This window comes from Cheilinus undulatus, linkage group 12, assembly GCF_018320785.1.
Source record: "Cheilinus undulatus linkage group 12, ASM1832078v1, whole genome shotgun sequence".
NCBI classification, from domain to species: domain Eukaryota; kingdom Metazoa; phylum Chordata; class Actinopteri; order Labriformes; family Labridae; genus Cheilinus; species Cheilinus undulatus.
In genome coordinates this window covers 34,363,525-34,390,755 of record NC_054876.1, presented here as the reverse complement: position 1 = coordinate 34,390,755, position 27,231 = coordinate 34,363,525, and the positions used below count along the sequence as shown (strand labels likewise).

Below are 27,231 nucleotides of genomic sequence, written 5' to 3'. Positions count from 1 at the left end.
TTGCCCTCAGTCTTGCCTGAGGGCACTCAGGCATCATGAGGGTGGGGGCTTGAACCCGAGTGTCTCTTAGCACTACAGAAGAAGCCACTCCTATGTGAAGAGGCTTCTTCTTTACTGATTTTGTGTTGAAATGAAAGCATACCTTTTCCAGTATATCCCAGGTTATATTGTGTTTTTTAACGCAGTTTAATCCTCCATGGCAACGCCGCTGTTAGTTTGATGGGGAGCACGATTGGTCAACAGCAGCTGACCGCGCCCTCAACCCATATAAGCTACCTACCAAACTATTACCATCAAGTGTCGGGGGAATGACGGCTGTGCTGCTGCTGCTGCTGCTCTCGGTGCGGCGGAGGAGAGAAAGCATCTTTGTCTGTACAGAGAAGGAGCTCCGGGCTTCCCTCTCCGCTTGCCTCCATCGACACAGCAACATCTAGAGATAAGGAAGGAGAGCAGTATTTTCTGAAGGCAGAGGTCGCGTATTCATTTGCCGCATTCAATTCAGGATTTTTCACCCTTTTTTTGTCTTTTGTGCCTGGCTGGAATAAGCAGACCCCCTCGCTGTCTCCATGTGTCGGATCGCCGGATGATGCCCAGGTAAATGACACGGCACACCTCCCACACAGAAACGACCTTATGCACGGCGGTAATTAGCTTAAAGCGTGCTGCGGTAGAAACAAACCGCGCTGTGTCTTTTGTGTGTCTGTGTAGGCTGTGGTTGTGTGTTTTTCAATGTCAGTGGTGGTCAGAAATTGTTTGTATCCCTATTCGGCTGCTGTTCGCCAATTACTAACACTTCTCATGAGATGTTTTTGGCGGTTTTCTCAGGTTTTAAGACGAACCGTCTTTTGTTCGCGCTGTTTACAGTCACTTAAGGTGGGTGGAGGAAGAGGTGTATGCGTTCCCAAATTCAACACGGTTGCAGATGAGATGAGGTCGCTTAATTGCGTGCCGGAAGACATGTCCTGTGGTCGGGCTTCGACACATACAGAGCTGAATCAAAAAAAAGCCTGCATCCCTGGCTCAAACATGGAAACCAGCTATCAGCTATTGTTTGATTTCGCCACATGCCGGGCTGGCACGGCATTAATTTTTTATATAGCTAAAAGTGAAGTTAAGGTGGTCTTTGAGTCATGCAGCATGCAGGGCCCTTGTCTCTGAAATGCTGGAGGTAGCCTATTTATTATTGAGAGGGATTTCTTGTTCTTGTAGCAAGGGATTGGCCAGTTTAAAGATAGGAATGAAGACAGAGGTGGAACTGTAAAGTCAGGAAGCTGCCACATCACCTGCAACAAAGGAGGCTTCACCCTCAGCTCGAAATAGCAGATTATCCTTAAAATCAAGGGAGTTGGAAAAGGAAAGCCTTCCTTACCTGTGAGATAAGAAAATGTTTGTTGAAACATGCAGCCTAGAATCCACGCCTCCAGAGGAAGCTGCTGCCTCCACACAGCACATTATATGGCACCAGTTCAGCAGGGGTGACCACTGAGGAGGTGGTGTGGTTTAGTCTAAGACACAAAAAAGGTTTATAAATGAAATCAGAAGCCCAGTGTTTAACAATGCAGGTTATTAGTGTGAGCATGTGTATGACAAGAGAGCCAGCCTATTAAAATGTCTGCTGTAATCAAGGCTGTGCTGGTTTTTATTTTTTCATTCATGTGTAAAATCCATCCAAATTATCTTGAATGCTTTTTTTTAAGAAAAGAAAGGGAGTCGCCCAAGCTCCTCATCTCATTCAGCCACCCTTCTTGCTCCTCCTGTAAACCCATTTGTTTTGCAAATTCTCCTCCAACTGCAGCACACTGTAGGCTACATTTTCTTACTGTGTTTCCTGAGTAGTGTAACTAAAATCTATGTATTCACAGGCCAAGCAGAGGCATCACTGTAGCTCAGATTTCGACCACCTCTGCCTGGCTACTGTTGCACTCCACCTTTCAGCACCCTCGGACAGCACAAAGTGTTGCACCTCAGATCCGCTGCACGTTCTCTCATTACCACACGCTGCTCTGCTGCGCTCTTAAATCCCCCCTGGTCGAGCTGACAGACTCATTTAAATGATATTGCATTCTTTTGCAACAACAAGGCCGCTTGCAGTGCCCCAAACATGAACTATGCATGACTTTTTGAGACTATAATGTTGTTTTGCTGGTATTTTATGCAGCAATCTGTTGTCTCAGGCTTTTAATTTTTGTGTACTTTCTGTTATACAGAATTTTTTCTTTCCTGAGATGATAGATCTTTTATAGTTGCAGCTTAGTGCAATTCACGTGTATATTTTTAATTCTCATTAGCTTTATTTTGACACAGGCAACACAACTGCAAAGATTTTACTCACCAACTGTTTTTTTGGGGCCTTCAGTGCCATCTTTACCCCACTCCCGGTGCTAATGTCTGACTCACAAGACATCTGTCTGCTTCCCTGACTCCAATGAGATTTAAGGGCTTGGGTATAGTGTTAAGATTAAAAAAACATACTAGTAATAATAATAAAATGAATTTTTAATTGTTAGAAATGGACTGAGTCTGCATTATACATCCTGTTACTTTACATACAACCTAAAAATAGAAAATCTTTAAGCCATTAAAGCTTAAATTATGTGTCTTTAACATTGGCATGGCAATTGCTTAGTATGAACAAGTGAAAAACATTTAGAATTAGGACATCTTGTTCAAAGCACCAGCCAATATGCAAAAAAAGAGAGAGAGATGGATGACGTGAAGGAGGAGACTGCTTGAAATAATGACAGTGCACAGTTGACATGGTGCGTGTATGATTTTGTGTATGCATGTTTGTGTGTGGGTCTCAGCTCAGTAGCCTCAGCATGCGTACTGGGGTAGTGGAAGGTTACAGATATTGTGTGGCATTGCGAATCGTGTCGCTTCCTCTCTATCATACCCCATCAAGGTCACATCCACAGACTGAGAGTGGTGGCCCTGGCCTTTTCCACTCCTGGCTCTGGCAGAGGAACGGGGCCCGCGGACCACTGCTGCTTCTAATCAGGGCTGACGCGTGACTCAGTTGCATGCCAGCTGCACAGCCAAACAAGGGATTATGTCCCTGGATGGTGAAGACACCAAAAAAAAAAGGTCATTGTTGAGATCTTTGTCTCTCTCTACACCTTGGGCGAGTTTAGGTTTATCTCATTATTTGTGTGTTAGATCTAATGAAAACAGAACGGAGAGGAAATCTTCCACCAAGTTGGAGGCGTGTAGCTGCAAGCCCTGTAGTTCGAGTCGTAACACCAGCAGCACGCTGTTGGTTAACTCGCAATCTGGGTCATTGTGCCACTTGTTTTTAAAAGTAGCTGGAAGGTTGTAAAACGGTATTACAGTCCAGAAACGGACATGTCTAAAAAAACACACGCAACCCTCCCAAAATACATCTCTACATTTAGATTTGCAACTGCCTTGATTGATACAGCGTCATATACCTGTGAAATATTAGTCACTTAGATTGCTGGTTATTTTCCCTGCAGGTGGTAAAGTAGGTGGATTGGATGGGAAGGTGGTCTATAATTTTCTGTAAGCAGAATGCTGCTCAGGATTCAGGAAAGGTACACTGGAGCCTGTCACAGTGACAGAAATGTTCTTTGAAAAGCTCAGCTGTGATTCATTAAGTATGTGCATGACAAAAAAATACAGCAGGGCACAGTTTAGCGACCATGCAGCCGTTGCAGAGAAGGAATGAAGTTGGGTTTATCAGGTTCTTTGACTGGAAGTTGAGCCTGTCGTGCTATTAGTTTTCAAGCTGTTCCTTTCAGGAACATTGGGGCACTTTCTGCTGCTTAATTGACAGTATTACTACGGTTAAAAGCTCATTTGGGCCCAGTAAAACTTGTGCTTTTTTCATTCTCTCATGTAAAAAAAAAGATTGATGGCCTCCATGGTCTCCAATTAGCCTCTGGTCTTGATTCAGAGGCAGTTTTAGACCAGTAATAACAAAGAAAAATGAAGTAATGCAAGTGTTCATAATCACACAGTTTAACATTGCACACTTTCATTGTAATTGGACCAAAATAGCATAGAGAATAATGAGCACTAAGAGTGCAGATAAAAGCCCCCGAAGCTGGTATTTATAATAAGCATTCACTTTTAAACTGTGAGATACGTGAGCCAGCAGTTTAAAGTGAACCAGGTTTGCCTCCCTGTTCCATTCAGGTGTCTCATGCACATTCACAAGTTTTCGCATTGCATTGCAAATGTAAGTATTCCAGCTCATCCATTGTGGTTACTGTGTGACAGCACGAGAAAGGGGAAGCTGAAACTGCACGGTTAACTAAAATGTGCCCAGGCAGCATAATCAGTGCCCTTAGAGATATAAAACACAATATCACTCTGTCAGGATATACATTATGCAGTTACAGTGCTCAGAAGATGGCAACGCAATGAGGCCCAAATCTACTCCTCAGTGAAGAGAGAGAGAGAGATTTAAGCTGGTAAAGAATAACAACTTCTACTCATGCTCAAGTTACTGTCTTGTAGGGAATCTACATTTGAATTTTTATGCAAGTAGAGCTGATTTTCAGTGGCAGCGTTTGATTCACTTTGTGTTCTTAAAGCTTAAATTACAGTTAAGTGGCTCAAATTGGGGGCTAAATTGCCTGAGAGAGAACAAGTCTTTCTGTAAAAACCATCACATCACTGTAAAGTGATATGCTCTGCAACAATAATAAACATTTGATCACTTGTAAAAAGTATATTTGGACAAGGGGAGTGTTATATTGGGTATTTGCCATCTCTAAATAGCAAATAATGCTTTGAAAATAAATTTCCGCTCCAAAAATCAATCACAAGTCTAACAACAGACTGAATCAATACTGCAGTATCTTCATGATAGCACTACACTTAGCTCCCTTTGCAGTCCATCAGTGTCGTCCTAAAAGAAACGTGTGCATAAGCAAAACACTGATGACGTGAGGAAGGTCAAACCCTCACCTTAGCTGACAGCCAGCCTGATAATCTACACCACATCAGCCCACTCAGACTTTGAAAATTAAGAAAATCCTGAGTGCAGTTTGGCCACTTGAAAGGTTTTGATTGAACTTGCATCAGATCTGTTGCCGTCTGAGACGTCTTGACGGGGGCTGCCGAGGTCTTACACTATCTCCGTTTGCAGATCGCTCGATGAATCTTTCTCTTTCATTCCAGACATTACTCTCACTGGCGCAGGCATTCATCTTTTGGAGGTAATATCCACGGGAATCTGCCACCAGAGAGTGGGAGATTTGATGATGAAAGGTAGCTTGTGTGTGGGGGAAAACCTGGTCAGCCATTGTTAATTTTATTGCACTGTCAGATTTAAAGTTAAAGGATCACAGCTCTGCAAAGGATGGGTCCAGAGGGCATAAGGTAGCATGGGGTTTAACCTGAAATCTAACTGGCCACCTAAAGTGCGGCTGCATAATCCTAAACTATGATTGGCTCTTTAATGAGTCTGAAACCGGGCTTAGGTTCAAAACTGTTTTTTCTAGGGGCTGTGCTGCAACAGACTGCCACATGCTTTCCTTTTTGCACTTCAGACTGTAATTTTTTTTAGATATGTCTCCTTTATGTGTCCTTAAAGCTCCTGTGAGGATTTTTTTTGTATCTATAAAACAGATGGCCATTGATAATGATGCTTTTTATGAGCTACAAGAACAAACAAGATCATCTCGTCATCAAGATTGTTTATATCTATCCATTTATTTTCAGTGCTTTAATTTACTACTAAGGGGGGAGGTGTTGGATATTGTGAGTTAATGCTAACAGCAACTGTTTACAATTTCCACAGAGAATATTAATAGTGAGTGACACAAAAACATTTTTCATCAGAAGACAGCACTTTCACATGTGAAGGACAATATCAGCTAAAGAAAAAGATGTACTGTTTGGTCTGAATCATTTGGTTTTTTTCTTTGGTGTTTTTTTCAGCAGGAAAGAAAATCAGTTAAAAATATAAATTAGGGTTGGTCTAACAACCCTAGACCAATCAGGAGAAATAGTGCCCATATTTTTTGGTCAATCAAATTTATTTAATGAAAAATAGTACAGCCTTATTCTAGGGAATATGTTTTAAAAGTGTTTAACAGACATTTTAGTACAGAACTTTCCCAGGCACACATTCACAACCCACTGAAAATGGTTTTGCAACACCCTTTTGGTGCCCAACACCAGTTGGGAACCAATGTCCTAGAAAACCACCTATTCCTGATAATCCAGTTGTACATTTTGCTGATATTTAAGGCCAAAATTTGATTTATACTGCCGATATGTATGGCTGATATATCGGACTTGTCCATGGTCCAGTTGTATTTTAAGTCACCTGCACAGATGCATGCATGGTCTTAACACACACCCAATCAAACAAATGTCCAAATGAAATACTTTTGGGTGAAATCCACATATATTGCAAAAATGTTAAAATAAGACAAATTTAAACCTTAAAGGAACTCTGCATAGTAAGACACACTGTAACAGTGTAAAGTAGGTGGCCTGATTTCATGTCTGTCAAACTCCACTTGTGCCAGAAAACAGACCTGACTGTGCTGTGCATGCTTAATTGCCTCATTTTGTGTTGTCGCTCTCGTTGGCCTGTAATGAATCTGACAGACAGAGCGTTCCTCCAATCAGCTTCCAAGAACTTTGCTGAAATAGTCCTGCCTCCCCAAACGCTTTGTTTGGGAGGCTTAATTAAAAAATGAGAAATGATCTAAATTGGGATATTCCTTTTTTTTTTTTTAACCTGGTCCTAATTATGGATGCACACGGTTAATCTGTGAACGGTTAAATTCCTTTTTTCAAATTAGCCGGCACAGGATTTACAAGTTGGTCAAACTAATTACCTATAATTTTTTATAAACACAGGCTTGAAATCCCGGTCAATAATGCTCTTTTAAACTGTAATGAATCTGCTGCTACTAGAGGCCGCTGTAGCTTCAGTTAATGGCCACTGCCTTCCTGTCTGGCACTTTACCGGGTAGGGGTGGGTAAATATATTGATTAATCGATGCATGGCAATATTTCCCCCCTCAATATCGATTCAGCAAATCCTCTGAATCGATTCACCTCCTGGCCAGTGGGGGCCACTGTGTGTGATTCGCGTTGTATGGGCAGAGGCTGCACTCGACCAAACAACAACCAACCATAACCATGTTATGTGAGGTTTATCTCAATTTCCAAGAAGAAAGAAATATTATTAAAGTTTACATGCACTTTACTTTTTCAGTGTTTATACAGAACTGGCATGTTTTTTACTTTTACTCCTTATGCATAAATAAGTTATTATTGTGCAAATTTTTATTTTCAGATGTTTTATTGCTAAAAAATTTGAGGTGACCTACCACATATGTCCACAAAAATAATTATTAAAAATTGTCAACAGGTCATTTGTGTATTTCTGCTTGTTACTGAATTAACATCAAAGCATTTAAATCAATATTTAATCGATATCAAATTGAAACGCAACCTAAAGAATCGAAATCGAATTGAATCGTGAGGTTCTTAGCAATACCCAGCCCTATTACCGGATGTAAATACGAGAAGCTTAGCAGTGGCTTAGTGGTTAGCGTGTACGACACTAATAGCATGGCATGACTGTTTTTTTTAAAGTAGTGAATGGAAATAAAGTGGTATGTAGGCTGTCCAGGGTTTAACTCACATGCAGCTACTCACCCGAAGTGAAAAGAGGCAACATATCAAAGCATGATATTAATCTGCACAGAGGAATGAAGTCTGGTGGTGCTAGCTGCGAATGTTAGCCACGCTGTAGAGAGTATATTAGGCTAACATCACACCCACTGACACAAGGACCCTGTGAGGAATTTGACTGTTTTCTAGGGATTTTCTCCTCTTTAGACTAGTTGGTTAAACAAAATTTAAATGAGCATTTAGCCGAATAGGGAAATAGACGCTAAGGAACATCCTTAGTCTTATTGAGATAGCATTTCCAATATGGTGGCCATGATCAGTGGACTTCAAAGCGCCTCCTCAGAAACCAATAAGTGTCATTCCTGACACTGTGCCTGCCTTTGGTGCACACACATGCCTAATACCACCCCAGCATAAGTCAGTCCCCAAGTCCAGACCTACACTGAGCCATCTTTTTTCAGACGGCAGATTTACGTGGAAGCAATTGATCAGTGAGTGACATATCAGCCTGGGTGTGATTCAAGAGATTTTTAGCAGCTGCCTGGCTGTCCATCCATCACACCGGTCTCTGCTGTGCCTGAACCGGGCCTGTCACACTCAGATGGCCAACTGACTGCAGCATGAGGGGGTGGCTGTGTGGTAAACACCAGGACAGCCATTTATTTCAATCCACCCAGTGTCTGCAGGCGCCTCTCATGGGGAACAGACTCATGCTAATTCGTTATAGTATGCATGGGAAATCTCATCTAATGCCGCGCTGCAAACTCAATCTCATCCTTGCCCGAGGCGGCTTCATCTCTGAAGGTGTTTGTCTCGTGCGTCCTACCTGTGTGAGAAGGCTCCATGCTGTATCAGTGTCAGCAGTCATCAGGTCTTAGTGCAGCTCTGTGATCCAGGCCAAGAAGCTGTTACCCGAGATTAACCCGGGCTGTTCTGTTGCAGCGCTGCAGAAGAGGAGATGTTTGTCTGACTGTATGCTTTTTTTCATGTCAGTGTGTTTGTGAAGAGAAGAGAATAAGAGCTTGCTCCCACTCTTGGTTTTGTCTGGTGGCGTCCTCCTCAGGATGAGATGTGACAGCTCTGGATGATCTAATCATGGATGTCATAGCAGAGCTGCTTATTAACTGAGATTTCAAGGGCAAACATTTCCATCATTAGCAGTGCACTGTAGAGATGGACGGGCTGTGAGTGTGGCTGCAGCACTGAATGATGGCTCCTGGTAATGTCACTTAGGCACAGGAGGGACCGGTTGTCTCATTAAATTTTTTGTGCATATATTTTACCAAGTGTCTTTATGGCGGGCTAATTTACAGAACACGCGTTGATACGTGGTGTTCCAGAGGAGGATGAGGTCTCAGCAGCAATTGAAGTCTTCTTTGAGAGTTGAGGGGGAAGGAGCTGTCATTTAGAGTAAAAATCACTCGGGTTGCTTTCTTGGTTATGTTGGAGACTATTTGCATATTCAGACCAGGCAGCTGGAAAGATGTGCAAATGTATGAAGTTTTGCAGTCACAGAAGGGCTTCATTGATCTTTGATACACATACTGTAAATGTTAACTCCCAGACTGAGGATTTCGCTTTATTGCTTTTAGATCAATGTTGATTTTTTTATCTTGCAGCATATGTGTGTAGTTTCTTGTCTCTCCTCTTTTAAAAGCTTCAGGGATGCTCCAGTGAGTGCTGCACTGCTGGTGTGGCTTTATACTCCTAACAGGCAGGCAGTCAGTATTGGCTCAGCTCTCTGGAAAGGTTTCAATCAGAGCTGCAGCAATTAGTGGATTAATAGATAAGATGGTAAACAGAAAATGTGTAACTTTTCACATCCTCGTGAGACCCAGCAGGTCTTTTCTGTCCTCTGTGGGGGGCATGAATCTCCAAAGTTTATTTCTCAACCCTTTTAAGCTATCAGGCTAAAACCTGTTGTGTCATGAGAGGAAATCCTGGCGTTTCCAGCAACTTATCATGTGTGGAATTGTGTCAGTTCAAAACAACTGTGGTCTGCTTTTTCAAAATGGCTGCCAACCCAACAGACACATTGTATGGGGTAAGAGCAGTTTGTTGTAGAGAGATACACCTTTATGTTGTTGTAAAGCAAACCATTGATATTTTCTAGACAGGGGGATGTCTTAACTAGCTTTCAAAGCTGTCTTTTTTTATTGATACCAGTGCTTAAAGAGCCAGCTGTCAGCCTAAAACAGACTAATCAATGAGTTAGAGCTGTCTCCTTTTTTCTGTTAGTGATTTAGTAAAATAATCCAGCATAAAAGGAGCAACTCCATTTTTATCCAGAACATTTTAGAGTAGTCTCAATAAAGTATCAACTAAAAATACAATATTTTAAGATCAAAAATATTTCAGTGCTAAGTAGACATAAAACTAACCTTATTGCACAGATATCTGGTATTTTATACAATGACTCCGGTCTAACCCTAACCCAGGATATCATGAGACCCACCCCCCACGCCCCGATTTTGCTGTTACATGCATCTTGTACACCTTGAGAGCAAAATTAAGAGGTTTTAGGACCTGTGTCCATAGCTGCCTTTTTTAGTGCTGGCAGCACTTATTTTGAATCCTGAACCAGCGAAGTCCAGTGTTCTGAGCGTTCAGCGCTCTGGGCGGAAAACTCCCTCAGCGTCAGCTGTTGTTGTCCCTGCACGTGAAGTGCTCTCAGTTAAACAATTTTCCACTTTTGGAACAGTGCTGCGCTCGTCAGTGTCACTTCTTCCTCACTTTCCATTCAAAATCCATCAGGGGCACGACTACTGGCAATAGTGAAAGAGAAACTGATTTGACTTGTCTTCTTTTTCTTTTTTTTTTTGAGGGTAGTTTTCAGGTCTGCAGCTGCTGCCTGTGCCAGGACAGGATTACTTTACATTGTCTGCATGTGTTCTGTGAAATTTCCTTGAAATACTTACTTATTATTTTAAAACAATGTTGCAGGTTCTATCAAGGAAAACAGGATTCACTTTTTGTAACATAGCAACAGTAAGCTCTGGCGAGAAGCGCTCTGGAATTGAGGTCCTGCATGCCACCAGTGCCCATAAAGCTGGTTATGGTCATGCAGCCTTATTTATAAGAATTTGATTCTTTTTAAACTGTTTTGTTCTCTTGTCATAATAAATTCAGAGGTGTACTGAATATTTATTTCATTGGTTGATTCCAATTTTCATTTTTTCTGGTCTGACGATGAAGATTCTGAATGATACTGATTTTCTTGTCTTAAAAATGTTTTAACATCTTGGTGCGCCAGTAGTCGAGTGGTTAAGGCACACACCATGTACGCAGGCAACCTGGAATCGAATCCGGCCCGTGGCACTATTTCCTGCATGTCTCTCCCCGCTCTCTTCCTTGTTTCCGACTCTATCCACTGTCCTCTCTCTAATAAAGGCATAAAAAAGCCCAAAAATAAATCTTAAAAAAAAAAAAACGTTTTGACATCTAAAGGTTACTTTTGACCTTGTTTTTAATGCTTTTTTTGTTCAATTTAAATTTGCATAATTAAACGTCCACTGTCTATGAATGTTTTATGAAAAGAAAATTGTCAAAACTGCAGCAGGTCACATGACCATGTCCAGTTATAAATTAAACATCTGAAAATATCTTTTGTTAGTATCCCCACAAATTGTCACATCTGCCCGAACCAATCACTCACTTTTTGACCTAATATCTATTGAAACAGATATGCCAATAGTACAGTGCATGCTTAATTTAAAGTGTATGATATTGGTATTAAATTCTCAGTCTCTATTTAATTTAGACAAACATGATTATCTCATGAGATTGTCTTTCACATTAAACAACTCATTTTAAAATGACCATGTGAAAATAACAATCAAGTCAAATCAAGATAACAGAGGGAGGTTCCTGCATGCAGTTGCAGATTTTTAAAACATAACTCCGTATTAACGGTGTTTTCTTTTTTTCACATAATTCTAACTCAATTATATATTTTTCTTTTTTACTTAATTATTATTTTGGACACTTGTGTCAACATCAGCCCTGATTTTTACAATCAGTGCATCACTAAGCTGAAAGATAGTTTCTGAGGTTAAAACTGCAGCAGAAGCTAACAAACAAAGGCATAAATCCTGGTCTGTCTGTGGTTTATAACAATGCTTCACTGTTGATACACATTTCATAATTTAGATTCTTTAGTCTGTTTTATCCCCAGAAAATTAATTCTGTTATCATCACTACTCTGTGAAATATTGCTGCATTTCTACTCTCTTCTCCTTCACAATTGGCTTTTATATGAACATTCTGATCTCAGGTGAAGGTATTTGACTGGGGCAGGGAACATTTTGCAAAGATTTGTAAATGTAAAATCCTAATGTGAGTATTCAGACGATGCGGAAATTGTTAAAAAGTGTGCATAGTTTACTTTCAGATAACCAATTATTTAGAGCAGCATGGTTTAAGTGGGTGAAAATTCAATTCAAGTGGTTTAATGTGCAGTACTACACATGCAAATTCTGAAATTTTGGCTTCAAAAGTCTTTCTCTGGCTGACACAAGCTTATCAAGTGTGGCTAAAAAGCATTATGAAACGGTACACATTTAACAAAAAAAAAAAATCTTATGAGAGTGAGTGTAGCTGAAGCCTATGAGAAAAATCTGTGATTTTTTTCTGGCATTGTTCTAAACCATAATATTAATCTTGGTGCATGAACATGTGTCAAGTGTGGCTATAACCAATATGTTTTTCTGTTTTATTAGATACCCTACCTTATGATGCCCAAAACATGGCACTCTTCTTCATCATCTCTGTCTGGGAATTTGTAAACTGTGTGTGCTGATTTGCAGTCAGTATGCATGGCTTTGCATTGTAAATCCGGGAACACAGTTAATGACACCGTGTCCACAATTTGCAAAACTATGTGTATTCGTTAGCAAAAGCTTTTATTTTGTAAATCTACTTCATTAGCAAAGTCAGACTCAGATTCACAGAACCATGTTTGGTCACCTTGATTAAAAGCATCATGTCCTGAGCTTGACTGAAATTATTCATTGTGTGTATAGGCAGCCAAATAACCAGCGATGATCTTCATGTTCTTAGCTGAGTAACGGCCTTTGTTACCTCTCTGTGGCATTTGGATGTTTATTTTACTAGGCGTCAGACTTGAAAAGCTCAGAGAAATAACAATTTTCTGTGATTATAGCAAGGACAGGTTTTTAAAATTGTTTTGAGTGTTTCTTGCAGTTCTTGGCTGTAGTAGGTTGGGGTAGAGGCTTTCTTTTTAAATATTTTCTCAGGAGGAATCCAAAACAGGATTTAAAGAGTACCTCTGTTTGTCATGTGTCTCTCCTGACTGTAAAATAATCCCAAATAGCAGAGGTGCTGTTCATTTTCACCAGTAAGTCTTTCCTTGTCTCTCCTGTCTCATTCATCAAGCTAGCTCACATCTTTATCAATCAATAAATGGATTCTCTCCTGCTGCTTTTATACTGGGACAACGACAGCAAGCTGGTCAAATATCCTAATGGAGCGATATCTTTAGGTTGGTGTAACTGTGCATGTAAACATACTGATGATCAAGTTACACCCAGTTAAGCCAGGTGCACACTTAGAGATTTTCAGCACATTCAGACATGAATTTTTAGCTGCACGACTCGCCTGAAAGTCGAAGCAACTTACAGTCAGATTGCGTGTCGTTCATCAGGCAACATACATGGGGACATGATGGTCGACCACAGCTGACTAATATCGGCTGTTCCCCACTAATCAGATGGATTTTGGGTATGTTTAATATTTTGTTTGTGTGACTGCTCACACAGTGAGTGCTAAACCATGAGCAGATTCTCCAACTTTGGGACATTTTTTCATTTGTAAACTGTTGGACAGCCTTTTATATCACAGTGAAAACAGCTGAAATTCCCCTTGGGTGTGTCTTCCTTATGATAAAAGAAATAAACAAGCGGGAAATAGACCTACCTATGGACCTCCCGCTGATATTTATTATTTAGCTGCTAGATATGCCTGCTGGCAATGCTGTTTATGGGTGTGTGTGTGTGAGAGAGAGAGATCTGGAGAGGAAGAGAGAAACAGAGAGACGATATGACTATACAACCACAACCTCAGGATGTGAGACTTTTTCAAAGGAAAGTCCACAGATGTTTGTTTACCCGCACAGTATGGACCATATAGTGTCATCACATAAATCGTGCGCAATAGTCAAAGTAAGCGATTCTGCTGCACAGTGTGAGCTGACTTTCCATCACCACGTTTTAAAGTCAGCTTGAAATTGCCCGGCTTTACTTGAGGGTATGTTCATCTGATTGGCCCGTAGCTGCAGGGCTCCATTTGATAGGTCAAACAATGCGTGCTGAGAGAGTGCATAGGTTGTGTATTAAAAATGTGTTATATCAGGAATCCTTTGCAATGAGTACATCACACATTTTTATAATTTTTATCTCAGTGAAGATAAAAATGTGGTTAAGCCCAGACCTTGTGTCGTCCTTTAATAAGGTTATTCTTATGGCTGAAAATAGAGCTGTGTTTTTGTTTATGCTGATGTGAAGTCTCTCTGCCAAGCAGTACTAAAATGGAAAATTGCCATTACTTCCAGAAAAGTTAACTCTCTTCAAAAAAATCAGTTTTATTTGTTTTTGGTTGGTGCTGATGTTGCAGCACTGTTTAATACAGAACCAAATATACATATGTAAAAAAGTTTCATGAAACATCCTGATGACCACCACAAAGAAAACGCCATTGAACATAAACACAAAAGCTGCTAATGAAGACATCTCTACTTTGACAATCCTGTAGACATAGTCATCTTGAAATGACTTATAGTCCGTTATTTAAAGCCCCCATCCAGTGGTAATAAAAATCTGTATAGGTTTGTTGTATGACAGGCCACTGTGTTATGAATCACCAGGCCAAATTTCAGCCATGAAAGACATCTCTAAGATGATCAAATTAGGCTTCAAAATCATAAAAAAATTAGGCTGTAAAATCTACTCTAGGATGGTGTGGGCATGTCAGTTGAATGAGCTGAAGCCGCGCTGACTCACAAGAAATACGATCCTCTTAAATTTTAAGAAATGCTTCTAGAGAGCAGCTGCCTTGCTCTGTGACAGAGCAGAGAGACAGAAGTTCTAGATTAAATTTACTGTTTTCTGGTACAAATCCCTCTGTCATGATACATTTAATGACCCGTAGTCCACAGCGGCTGCATGTAGCTGGCTGTTATCTGTCAATGAAGGAAGTGACATCAGCTAACAACCCAGCGAACTGTGCTTGGTGATTTCATGTCATTGTTGCTTTAGGGAGGACGGGGTAATTACCCATCAAGACTGGTGATATCATGGGCTCAGATTTTTGCCCTGCACAAATAAAACCAAACCAGGAAAGAGGTGAGAAACTTTCTAACTGTCTAAATAAAAAATTCAGTCACACATAGATCTCACATGTTTACAGAAACCTTATTCCAACACATCTTTCACCTCACAGGGACTTTAAGTTTTATATATTCAACAAAATCTTTATAAACAGACTTTTTAAATCACAAAAGCTAGTAGACAAAGCAGTTACAGCAGATTTACTACATCCTCACTGTGTTCCAATGTGACTTTAACAAGAAAGCGCTCCCATGACCTCTTGAACACAGCTGCACAGAAACTTCACATTTGCTGTACACGCGCTTTTCCCTCTGCCAGTGTCCCAAAAAAAGTGACAGGAGCTTTTATAACGGTGTGACCTATAATCTGGATTTTACTGTAACTAAACAGTGTCAAAGTTTGGTACAAAAGATACCAAAGATAAAAACAACTTTACACAGGTGTGAGGTGTGTTTTTCAATTGGTTAGTGTGTTAGCTGTGAGGTGAGTGCATATTTCGCCTGGTTTTTAACCACACAGGGACACCTGTACTTCATGATGAAACCCAATGTGGCCAAAACCAGTTAATATTTTTACTGCTAGCGTAAAGGTAAGTAAACTTTGTCTGTGGCTCTAGTGCCAGAATGCAGATGTATATGAATCAAGAAAGAAATAGGATGATAAATAATAAAATACCAGCTTCTATATTGGAGGAATTTTGATTAAATCACAGTGGGATTTTTTACATTCTTGTATTCTCTCCTGGGAAACATCTCAAGCTAGAGATACCTAATTTTGATCAGGGTACAAAAGATAAACATTTCTGCTCAAGTTAAGCATATGGTCCTTCTTCTTGTGCCACCTTTCTTCAAACTTTATGCTTTTGCCATGCCAAAAAAAAGATCTACACACGGACCAATTTTCTCTCCACCATTGCTGGCAAGTACTGATCATCACAGTCACATAATGTCAGCTAACGCTGTACCGACTAGCAATGTAAGAAAAGGAAAAAGATGCACAGTCCCAGCTGATAAGCAAACCTATTTGCTGGAAAACTGATTGATTGAAATGTTTTTGCTTGGATACAGATTGATGAAAAAGAACAGACAGGATCAACATTAAACTGTCCTTCATATTTGTTTAAAAAAGGCCAGCCTGACAGCACAGCAGGAGGGCAGAGACGTGAACCTGTTTAAAAACAGCAGTCTTTGTCATTTAAAAAGCTTTATTCAAACAGTTAACTTGTAAGCGTTGAGTGGGTATAAAAAATGGTGATAGTCATTCAGCGTTTCAAAGTGCAGTCTCCTAGTATTATAAAGCACTCTGCTGTGTTTTGGCATCTGAGAAGCCTTTAAATTCACGGATCTGTTACTCATATGTCTTGCATTGTATTTCAGACTTGAAGCATCACACCCCCACCATCGCAGCACCTCGCTGCGTTTTATCGCAGGGCTGATTTTCGGTCTGAACACCCGCTTACACAGGAAGCATTTTGCTAAAACATCAGCAGCACAGTGAGAGCCTTCACTTTATCATCAGAATATCAAATGTATTTATGAGGCTGAAAGATTTTCCCACTCGTTCCTGCTTTGGCTTACCTGCGTGAGATTGACAGCATCTGACTAAATGGCGCCCCACGCCATGGTTTGCTCGTCCACACACATCAGTCATGTCATTATGCGCTGAAACAGAGAAGAGTGGGTGGCGAGCAACAACGTCAGTCTTTGCACAAAATAAAGCAAAGACAAACATTTCTTTTCAGCCACTGTCATGTTGTGTGTGCCAGCCCCCCCCCCCAAAACACTGAAGTATGAGTGAAAAGATTTAATGTTGACAGTAGATATGCCAGGGCTAAGCTCTGCTAATGATGTTTGGGAGCTTTTTCTGCCTCAGCTGAGGCCCTGATAGCCACAGCCCGACCTCCACCTCTGAATATGATAAGAGGCGCTCTCTGATCCTGCTGGATTGGACTGAAACGGTGATTATAGCAGGTTCATTTTGCAGTGTGCAAACGAATTTAGATGCTGCCTGCTGTCTTGCCATTCAAATCAGATTCTTTGCTGCGGGAACCCAACCAAATTGCATCTCTGAGGAAAGCATTTCAAATGATTTTACAGTTACAGCTATGTAGCAAGCAGATGTGCATGCATTTTATCCTCTACTATGCACACAATAGATTTACATTCATTTAATGAGGCTGCTGTGCACAGTACCATGTTTGTGCTTGTAGCTTGTTACGTAGTTAGCTACCTAATTACCTGGTTTGCTGGTTTGTGAAAATGTCAGCTGTTACAGTGCCCTATGCCACTGAGAAGATACAAGCTCCCGTCCTGTTGACAAGCACTCACTGTTTGGCCCACATACTGCTTGTGCAGGTAAAGAGATGGTTCAAATTGGTTGTTTTGTCTCTGCGTTGTTCAAGCCTACACCATTTCTGCTCATATTTATCACAGCTGAATTTACAGGTGCAGTGAAACACTGTTTTTCTCTGTATGGCTGTTTCAGTAAGAGCTCTCCCTGAGAGACAAATTGGCAGTTTCTAAAAAAAAAAAAAAGGAGGGGGATGGGGGGGTAGACAAATATAAACAGCACAAACATGGCCACAAATGATAGAAATACTGTTTATACGGTTGTTATTCTGACATGTGTACACTCACTTTCCATATATTCAAAAGGATCTTTTCAAGTCACTGATAAAACAATTTATTCAGCACACCGAGTGAGCGCAGGTACAAACATCTCATTTTCAGCTCTAAAAATATTGGAGGGTTATAGTACTTGTCTGTGAATTATGCAACATAAACATCATCAGAATAACAGCTGATGCAGAGATATGAGCTAACAGTCAAGAAGAGGATCAAGTGGATGATGAGGAAGAGGATAATGATGTCTGTGCTGGTGATGAAGTCTGGGGCTGCTGTGTGTTTGACGCAGGGGTGATGATGCTGCTGATGTTGATGAGCACAGTGATTATATCTCTTAAGCTCACAGCTGAAGTAAAAAGCTTCCCATAAATGCAGAACATCTGTGGAAATAAATGCAGAGGAAATTACATCTGAAAGTGAGTGTTTCAGCCAGCTGCGGTTTGAATTTTGCACTGCTGGTGCTGCTGTGATACCGAGTGTCACCTGCAACGTTATACATATTTCATTGCCTTTGTTCTTGGAGTGAAAATATGTTTTTCTACAAAATAGGTCAAAGCCCCTCAGCAGCAGTGTTACAGAAAAGTCAAATGTTTGTGAAAGTGTGTTCATTTGCCGTCTTGCTGAGAGATACATGAAAGATTGATAGCACTTACTTTCATGTCTGTCCAGTAAATAAGAAGCTACTGGCATGAGCTAGCTTATGTAGCCTAGCCTAAAGAATGGAAACATCTGGAGACTGTTAGCCCGACAGTTAACCCCAAACAGAAACCAAAGTTTAAAACGTCTAATGAATATTTAAAGTGAATTGTGTGCTAAACTTCTCCTTCATCAGCAGAAACGTTCACCTTCTTGTCTTGAATTTGTCCTGTTGCCATGTTCCTTGTTTGTGTTGAGCGATGTTAGCTAGGAGATACCTTTAGCTTTAAAGAAATTAGAGTGGGATCCATCTCCTTACCTGACTTTTGTAAACATTTTAGAAAACAGGAGTTAGTCACAATTTTAAACTTTCATGTGACTGTAAATCATCTAAAGAAATCTAGAATTTAGCATTTCTGAAAGCTCTTTGTTAGCTGCCAGAAAACAACAAAAGAAGAGGAAAGTATTACAGTGTGTCCCAAACACAGAAGTATTGTGATGTTAGCAGACTAGCAAGCTAGCTAACATATTGTTAGCAATAGAGTGGTGCAGTCGTGACATAATTTTGTAGGCAAACCTGGAAGTTAGCATTGCATGGGTTCCCTCGGCATCCAGCCTATGGGATTTTTCAATGGGGTTTTTTGATTATTGCTGAAAATGAGATCTGTGTCCAGTAAAAGTTTATAAAACTGACACGTTTTATTCATAAGTATAATCTTCATAAATTGATGATATAAGCATCATATCTGGTTCCTTAATGTAACTGACGAAAGTAAAAAGTTAACGTCATGCTATATTGAACTACAACACTGTCAACTGAATTTAACGTCATCACCGACAGGTACAACTGAATGGCAGGCTCAGTTACCGCCCTTCGGATGATGACGTTTATGTCTTCCCGACAAACACTGTAGTCCTTGTTAGCTGTCTTTTAGCAACCGCCTTTATTAAGACGTGAAAAGATACAAAATTCAAAGGTGGGACACATTTCAGATGTATTTTATGTTGTAGGATAAAAATCCCATAGACTTTAGACGAGGGAACAAGAAATGCTAAAATGCTAAAATGCTAACTTACTTCCGCGTTTTGGGACTCATTCCTGCACCACTCCATGGCAGCACATTTCAACAAAGAAAAAGGCATTTTAGGCTAAATTAGTTCATTTTCTTTGAGCAAATAATGTAAACATAGAATACAAATTACAAGAATCTAATAATGTTTATTTATAACTTACTGTTTAATGAGAAGTATCAATTTTTCTGAACATTGCCAAATAAAATACATAGCTAATTCTTTTGGCTAGTGGATGGCAATTTCTGTTACCTGATAGCCTTAAGGTAACAAACTAAGATGTACATTACAGTCTCCAGCCCTCAGAATAATGCACGATATTAAAAATAATATACAAATGCATTGCATATTTTTACCCATGTAACATAATGTGTATCATTTTTTGTGTTTTTTTTCTTCAATCTGTAATCATTTGCTTCTTTTGGGCCACTTTTGCACAAAAGTGTTTTCCCTTTCTCTGAACTAAGGGTGAAAGTAACAAAAAATGAATGATAAAAGTGCAGGTGATTAAAAAAAAGTCATGCAAATTGAATAGGGAAGTAATAGTGAGTGACGATAAAGATTAAGGTGATGAAAATGTATGTTAATAGACTTATTACACATTAAAAATGTGTGTGAATTAAAATATTAAGCGATGAAAATGTTTGTGAAGTGAAAATTAAAGTGATAATCCATTAATTAAATCATCTGTTTTATCATTTACAGCATGCCTCATTTATGATAACTAGCTGATACATCTTCCATTTAGAAAGCTGAAACAATAATGACCAATGAGGGGGTTCCAGTTGGATGACGAATTATTTTATTTCCTATTAAACTTTAAGAAAGCCATCTACAAAAGCTCACACAGTAGAGGCAGCTGTTGTCACCCAACCCATAAAGAAAAACCTCACATCATCTGCAAAGAAATAAATATGTCATCTATAAGTAATTTGACTCCAGTCTCACACCAGCCACCACAGATGACTGTGTGCCCATCATAAAAAATTGAGTTATTTACGATGAAGTTGGCCCCAAAAAGGGTAAGGACTGAGCAGAAAGTAGAAGGAATAAAATGTAAGATTTATAAAGCAAAAAGAAGAAAAGGGTGTTGTTTGCAGCATGACATACATTTGAAGTGGGGACACTGTCATGCGCTGTGGAAAGTGTGCTTCTCTTTACGAGCACTGAGAGCCTGAACAGCACGGCAGATGCCCACAGGAATCATGAAAGCACATCAGTATGTTCCAATTATGACTTTCACCAAATAATCAGAGCTCTCTACATGTCAGGTGCAAAGGGGGGATGTGCTTACCCAGTGAGTCACAGCACACACACACACACAAAAAAAAAAACAAAAGCTACGTGACAAAAGTCAAGGTGACACATGAAGCGGAAGAGCATCACCTCTGTGCTGCATGCTCATGCTGCTGGGAGCAAACCGGGATCTGAGATTTGGATTACGCTAAATTTAAAGCCTGCTTATTTACGCTTGTGTCACACATTATGAATGAGAAGTGAGCAGCTTTTTAACATGTGACCATCAAATGCAGGCAGAAATGCACAGCTCATTAGTGGTCATGGTGTTTAGGGAGATTTATGTTTATCTTAGAGCAAAAAAGGGACAAGTTTTAGCCTGAATAAAGTTAATATAGCTTAGCACAAAGACTGAAATATCCAGATTTGGAAAATTTCAGTTTAAAATCTTTAATGGATTTCATAATGATCTGTAATGTCTCTTAATTAAAGAGGCTGTGAATGTAGAGGATCAATAAGTTCTATATTGAAAAAGGCAAAAGTATATACTTGCTTCTTAAGGTTTTTTTTTTTTTCTTTCTGTGATTTAATATTTGCACCTAATTGTCAGACTCTTAGCTTCACCATGGACTGCTTTAAAAGATGGACCGCATAATGGCTCCAAGCATTATAGCTCCCCCTACTGACCTGCTGCAGTAGAGGTCATGAACCCTGCTTCCTATGTCTTTATCACTTTTTACAGATTCTACTAAAAATGAAGAATCTGTGCACAGATGTCATGATTTTCAGAAGTGTTCTGATTTCAGTAAATGTGTGCTCCCAGCTGTTTTGACAAGTCGCCTATCAGCAGGTTTAGCTGTGTACAGGTAAGACAGCAGCAGATTATCTTTGTAAACAACTTTAATTGCAGCTGATAATTAAATGACCCTAAAACCGAGGTAGAACCTGTGGTTCTGTGAACCGTTACATCCCTAGTACAGCTTTATCCCATTAACCTGACACACCAGATGACACATTCATTTTGGAAAGTTCCCATAGAAAGTGTTTGGGAAGGGCAGTACTTTTCAGAAAAAATCTTGAAAGGCGATTGGAGGAACATTCAGTCTGTCACATTCATGATGGGCCAATCAGAGCAACAAGACAAAATGAAATACGGATGCGCTTCTCTTGAGCTGACAGGCTACTGCTGCCGTAGCTTTATTCACCAAGAGGCCCCATCTCTTGGTGAATAAACTTGATGCTAAGGCCGGTCGGGAGACATGCAGAAACGTCTTCCTGCCAATACAAGCTTTCGGTGTGGCTCTTTGTTATTGTTTTAAAAAGAACTCTGTTCCATTTCCACTAAACTGCCACTTTCCTACAGCTACATCTGAGCTAAGAGCTACCAAAGCAGCAGCCTTTGGATACACTGCCAAACCCTACTTGTAATGACCATAAAACCATACAAAATCAGACTGGGAGAAGAGTGAAAACATATTTTCCATCATGAAAAGCTTTCAGTGTGGCTCTTTGCCCTTTTTTAACAAAGATACAGTGCTTAACAAATTTATTAGAGCACTTTTCATATTTGTCTCAGAGACCATCCAGCATCATGAAGTGCTTTAATACAGACTCTTTCATTTTCAGTGAGCTCTCCATGTTTTACCATTTTGAACAGGAATGAGGGATTTCAAACTGAATTCACCCAAATTTGAGCCGGCTCACCGGGCTTCTCTGAGAAGTCAGAAATTAATCAAGCATAACATTCAACCACTAAAACGAATTTTTCTGTTCAGGAATGCAAGTAAATAACTATAATTTGACATATTAATCAAGAAATATTAATGTGCTTTACTATTTTTTCAGTTTTTTTGTAAATCAGTAAATTTGAAAATATTGAGATAAGAACATTGATATACACAGGATATATACTGTACATGAACACAAATGTGGACATATGAATAACCAGTTGCATTTATCTTTATTTCACAAAGATGCAACTTAGACGACACTAAAATGCTGTAAAATAGTCTTATATTGTGGCTGTGGACTAGGGGTGCACCGATCAATCGGCCAAAATCAGTATCGGCACTGACTTCCATAATTTTAGGGGATTGGCAATCGGCCAATCCTTGTAAATAAGATCGGTTTCATATGCTTCTACCTACTAAAATGTGAAAAATGAAAGACTAAAGGAACTGATATAATTTAGTAGTTTGGACAGCAATGCTTTAAAATTTTCGTTTATATTTGAGGGAACGACCTCATGTGCAGTTAAAACAACAAGTTTGTATTGTTTCACGGGTATTGTTCGATGTTATTCAATAAAATAAGATTGGAACATTGAAGGTGTATGCTGTCAGTTATAAAAAAATCGGTATCAGCCAAAATCGGAATCAGCAGGTCAGGCTTTTTAAAGATTGGTGATCGGCCAGAAAATTGCAATCGGTGCACCCCTACTGTGGACCATATTAGACAGGAAATTGATAAATGGAGAGCCATATTTACATCGTTGTGGCAAATATGCGCATAGAATATGTTTACAGCTGTTTCTTGATAACCCTGAGGAAGGCCACAAGCTTAAATGTGCCTGTTTTATAAAGCTGTTCTCTAAAGATCTACCATTAGTGAAACTTTCTGTCACCACACTGGTAGAATATGTCACAGGAAAGATAAACACCGTATGAATGCTTTTCTGGTTTGTGCTTTTCAAAGTAAAAGCCCAGTTTAGCATTTCTATAGAGAAACTCCGTTCACTTGTACAGAATTCTTTTAGTTTGAATAGTTCCCGACACACTTCCTCTATACACTGAATCAAGTAACTTTGAGGACAGGGCTTTGAGAGCAGGGCTTTGAGAGCCGGGAGATGCTGCTGACACGCAGAAAACTCGCACCCTGTGTGAAAGCCGCACCCGCAGGAACCGGAGCTGACACACGCGGCACACACAAGCAGCAAAATACGATCCCAATCTGAAACGAGCGTTAGTCCTTTACTCTGCTGCAGTCGAACTGCACGAGAACAAGGCTGCTTGTGAGTGCTTAGGAACAGAGTGGGGCCCACGGCTGCAGCGCTGCTCAGTGAAAAGAGCAACAACGATACGTGCTTTCATGACAAAGTCTCCAAAACTCTCCAGCAACACCAGAAAAAGTCGCTAGATTTGTCGCTAGTCGCTTTTTTGAAAAAAAGTCGCTAGAGGGGTCTGAAAACTCGCTAAATATAGCGACAAAGTCGCTAAGTTGGCAACACTGAGTGAGGAAGAGCTGCTGCTGCACTTTGCGTCTGAGGGGACAGGCACTCGGGCTGAGTTCGGCATGGAGACACACTGAGCAAGAGGAGCAGAGACAGCAAAAAAGTTAATATAGCTACTATGCTAGGCTAATATAGTTAATATGGCTACATATTGGCCGATGTTGATTAATCTGTTAAACGCTATAATCGGCCTGCCAATAAATCGGTCGGGCTCTAGTATACACCCACCCACACTAAACTAACCCTTTCCCCCCATAACTCTCACATACTCATGCCGAAGCAGGTCAGCAGGTGAACAAAGACTTCTTTCCCCTCATAAAAAGCTTTTAGTGTTTTTTTACTCTTTATTTCATGCAGAAACACGGTCCAGTTTTAGTTAAACAGACGCTATACTAGAGTTATATCCAAGCTAAACACCACACTGTAAGCAGCCATGGCAATCTGCTCTCAGTACAACTAAACCACACCTGTGGCTACCGCATCATTCTCCTTGAATAATACTGATTGGTCCAAACAGTGTTTGATTTGGCACAAACGCTGTGGATCTGAGCTTTTCAAGATGGATTTGTCTGATGACAAGGATGGAGTGTGGCAAATCCAGCTGTTTTGCAAGGTTATTGTCCCACCATTGATCAGTCAGATTTACCCCTAACCCCTGAGTATTTTTAGTTTTAACAAAAAGATAATCTTCAAGACCCATGAGTTTGTCATAAATTGTAGATATCAGAGATTTCTCATGGGGTTTCAAAATCAAAAAGTTCCATGGCTGGTTATAATGGTTTCTGTGAAGGGACTTCAAGACAAACATGGTTTCTGTCTTTAAAGGTAGACTTTATCATGCTGATTTTTGACCAGCTGTTAATTTTTCTAAGAAGTTCATTTTTAGTCATTTGATGCTAAAAAAAAGTGTGACAGCTCTGTCAACATATGTGGCTCCTCCAGTGCTGTGTGAATGAGATTAGCAGCTCAGAAGAGGAACAACAAGAGGACATGCAACAAGCAACAGCACGACAGTCACTTTCCATAACTGTAAGTCTCTGCTTCAGACTGACACCATGATCGTTTCTGCTGTGGATTGTACCAACTTGAGGGTTTTTTCATGTTTTTTAATAGTTAAATTTGTCTTAGTTGATTGTTGAAAAGAGAAAGATGTTTAGAACCAGAGCAGAGTCTACTAGACTCTGGCTCTAAGTGAAATCAGCAGCACAATGTGTCAGCACTGGTCAAAGGGATTATTCTGGCTTCACTTTAGTACAGCAGGAGGAGGCAGAGATGAGTGATCCATATTTATACACATTTGCTTGGCTCAGTCTCAGTGACTTACACAGTCAGATTACATAATCAACAATGTGTCTTTTCTTTTAATTCATGAGTGGTACATTAAAACAGCAAAGGTTATTTTGCATTATCAGTCATAGCACTGGTGATTCATTCATAACAGTAGCATCTTCACTGTCTCACACTGCTGTTCATCTGGATTTGTTCCAGGTAGCAGCACCATTGAAGATATCGGGGATAATCTATTTGCATTGTGTTGTCTTGGAGAATCAAACACTGTAAATTCTATCGCTCAGCTTTTACAAAAAGTTAACACGAGGCTGAATCATGTCTAATGACCTTGAAAACACAGCGAGTGCTGAAAATCACTTCTGTAAGCAAAGAATTGATTGAAAATGACTTAAATCAAAACTGCAGACATCACAGACTGATAGAAACGTCAGCTTTAACTTAAAAGGCTGCAGTTCTAACATTTATTATCCAGGCTGCTTTTCAGGTTTCAGATCACATTTAAAGCCCAGGTGGTGAGGCTTTTTGGTTGCTTTACCTCAGTGCTGTTAACAGCTGAATTTAGAAATGGAAAATCCAAGCTTTTCAAACAGAGCGAAATACTTCAGAGCTTTATAAATTCTCCCTCTTTAGACCTGCTGTCAGTACAAACCTGCAAGATTTTCGGCATCACACGAGGAAAATAGTTCTGCAAACTTATCAGCAACTTGCAGTGGGTGTTGTGTCCTCCAAAATTCAGTTTGAAGGCCACGTTTTTTTTTTTTTTTGACTCTACTTGGAGAAATGTTGAGAATGAGACAGCCTGGTTGATCTATTATGATGTATCCAGCCTTGAAATGTGGACTTTAAAAGAAGTGGGACAGTGCTTTCAATAATGTAAGAGACTGAGCAGACAAATGAGTTAAACAGAAATTGTGTGGCTCGGTTTTTTGAATATTTTTAATTGCATGCAGATGTGAAGAGAGCTGACTTAAAATAAAGTAAGTTATAACATTACATATAAAATATAAGGCAAATGAGCATATAGATTATTAAATGTGTGGAAAACTTGCAGTCACACCAACCCAGTTAAAGATCTCTAACGAGTCTTTTTGATGCTAAACTGTAACATTCAGGCCCCGTCCACACGAAGACGAATTCAGGAGTATACGCAAAAGTTTTTTTGTCGTATTGGCGCTTCATTCACATGGAAACAACGTTTTGGGAGTCCGCAAACGCTACTTTTTGAAACTGGGTCCCGGTGTGAACTAATCTGTAAACACTGACTGTTTGGTCTCCGTGTGGACAGGCAACTGCATTTTTCTTGAAACAATTACGTCACACATAGTGTAGCTCTCTTAAGACGCCTGCACATATCGAACCAAAACAACAATGATGGTGTGGACAAGGCATCAGTCTTCTGTATTTGAAATCTGTATTTTTTTCAGCCCACCACTTTCAACTCATCACAACTCAGAAGTCACCATACTTCTTCTTCTCCATTTTCATACTCAGTTTGAACTTCAGCATATCGTCCGGACCATGTTTACATGCCTTATTGCATGGGTTACTGCAATGTGAATGGCTTATTAGATACAGTGCCTATAAAAAGTATTCACCCCCTTGTATGTTTTACCCTTTTGTTGATTTTATAAATCAGTCGTATAATTTGGCTTTCATGACAATATTTTACACAAAGAAAACTTTTAAATGTCAAAATGAGAACAGAATTCTGCAAATTGTCAATTTAATAAAAATATGCAATATAAAGCAAGTGACTGCATAAATATTCACCCCCTTTAAAGTGACTGATCTAGTTCAACAGAGGTCAAGCTAATTGGTGATAGTATTCTCACAACTGATGACATGGGGATCACCTGAGTGCAGTGAATGTGTCTGAAGTCTGGAAGGTCCAGTCAGTATTCCTGGCTACCATTACACCATGAAGACAAAACAACACTCCAAGAAACTCTGTGTGAAGTTTACTGAGAAGTATAAGTCAGAGGATTGATACAAAAACTTTTTCATGGCACTAAACGTCCCCCAGAGTTCAGTTAAATCCATCATGAAGGAATATGGCACATCTGCCTAGATCATAGAGGCCATTAAGACACCTATGACTACTCTGAAGGAATTACAAGCTTCAGCAGCTGTGATGGGAGAGACTCTGCACACAACAACTGTTGTCTGGCTTCTTCATCAG

At 39.9% G+C, this 27,231-nt stretch overlaps 1 protein-coding gene across 1 annotated transcript in view; it reads left to right on the top strand.

The window, feature by feature from the left end:
• The first annotated feature begins 364 nt into the window (after positions 1-364).
• nrxn2a (neurexin 2a) overlaps positions 365-27,231 on the top strand; it is a 266,470-nt gene continuing 239,603 nt past the window's right edge. Inside the window, exon 1 of the mRNA XM_041801644.1 lies at positions 365-594. The gene's annotated coding sequence lies outside the window, so the exon portion shown is untranslated. The remainder of the gene's footprint in view (positions 595-27,231) is intronic.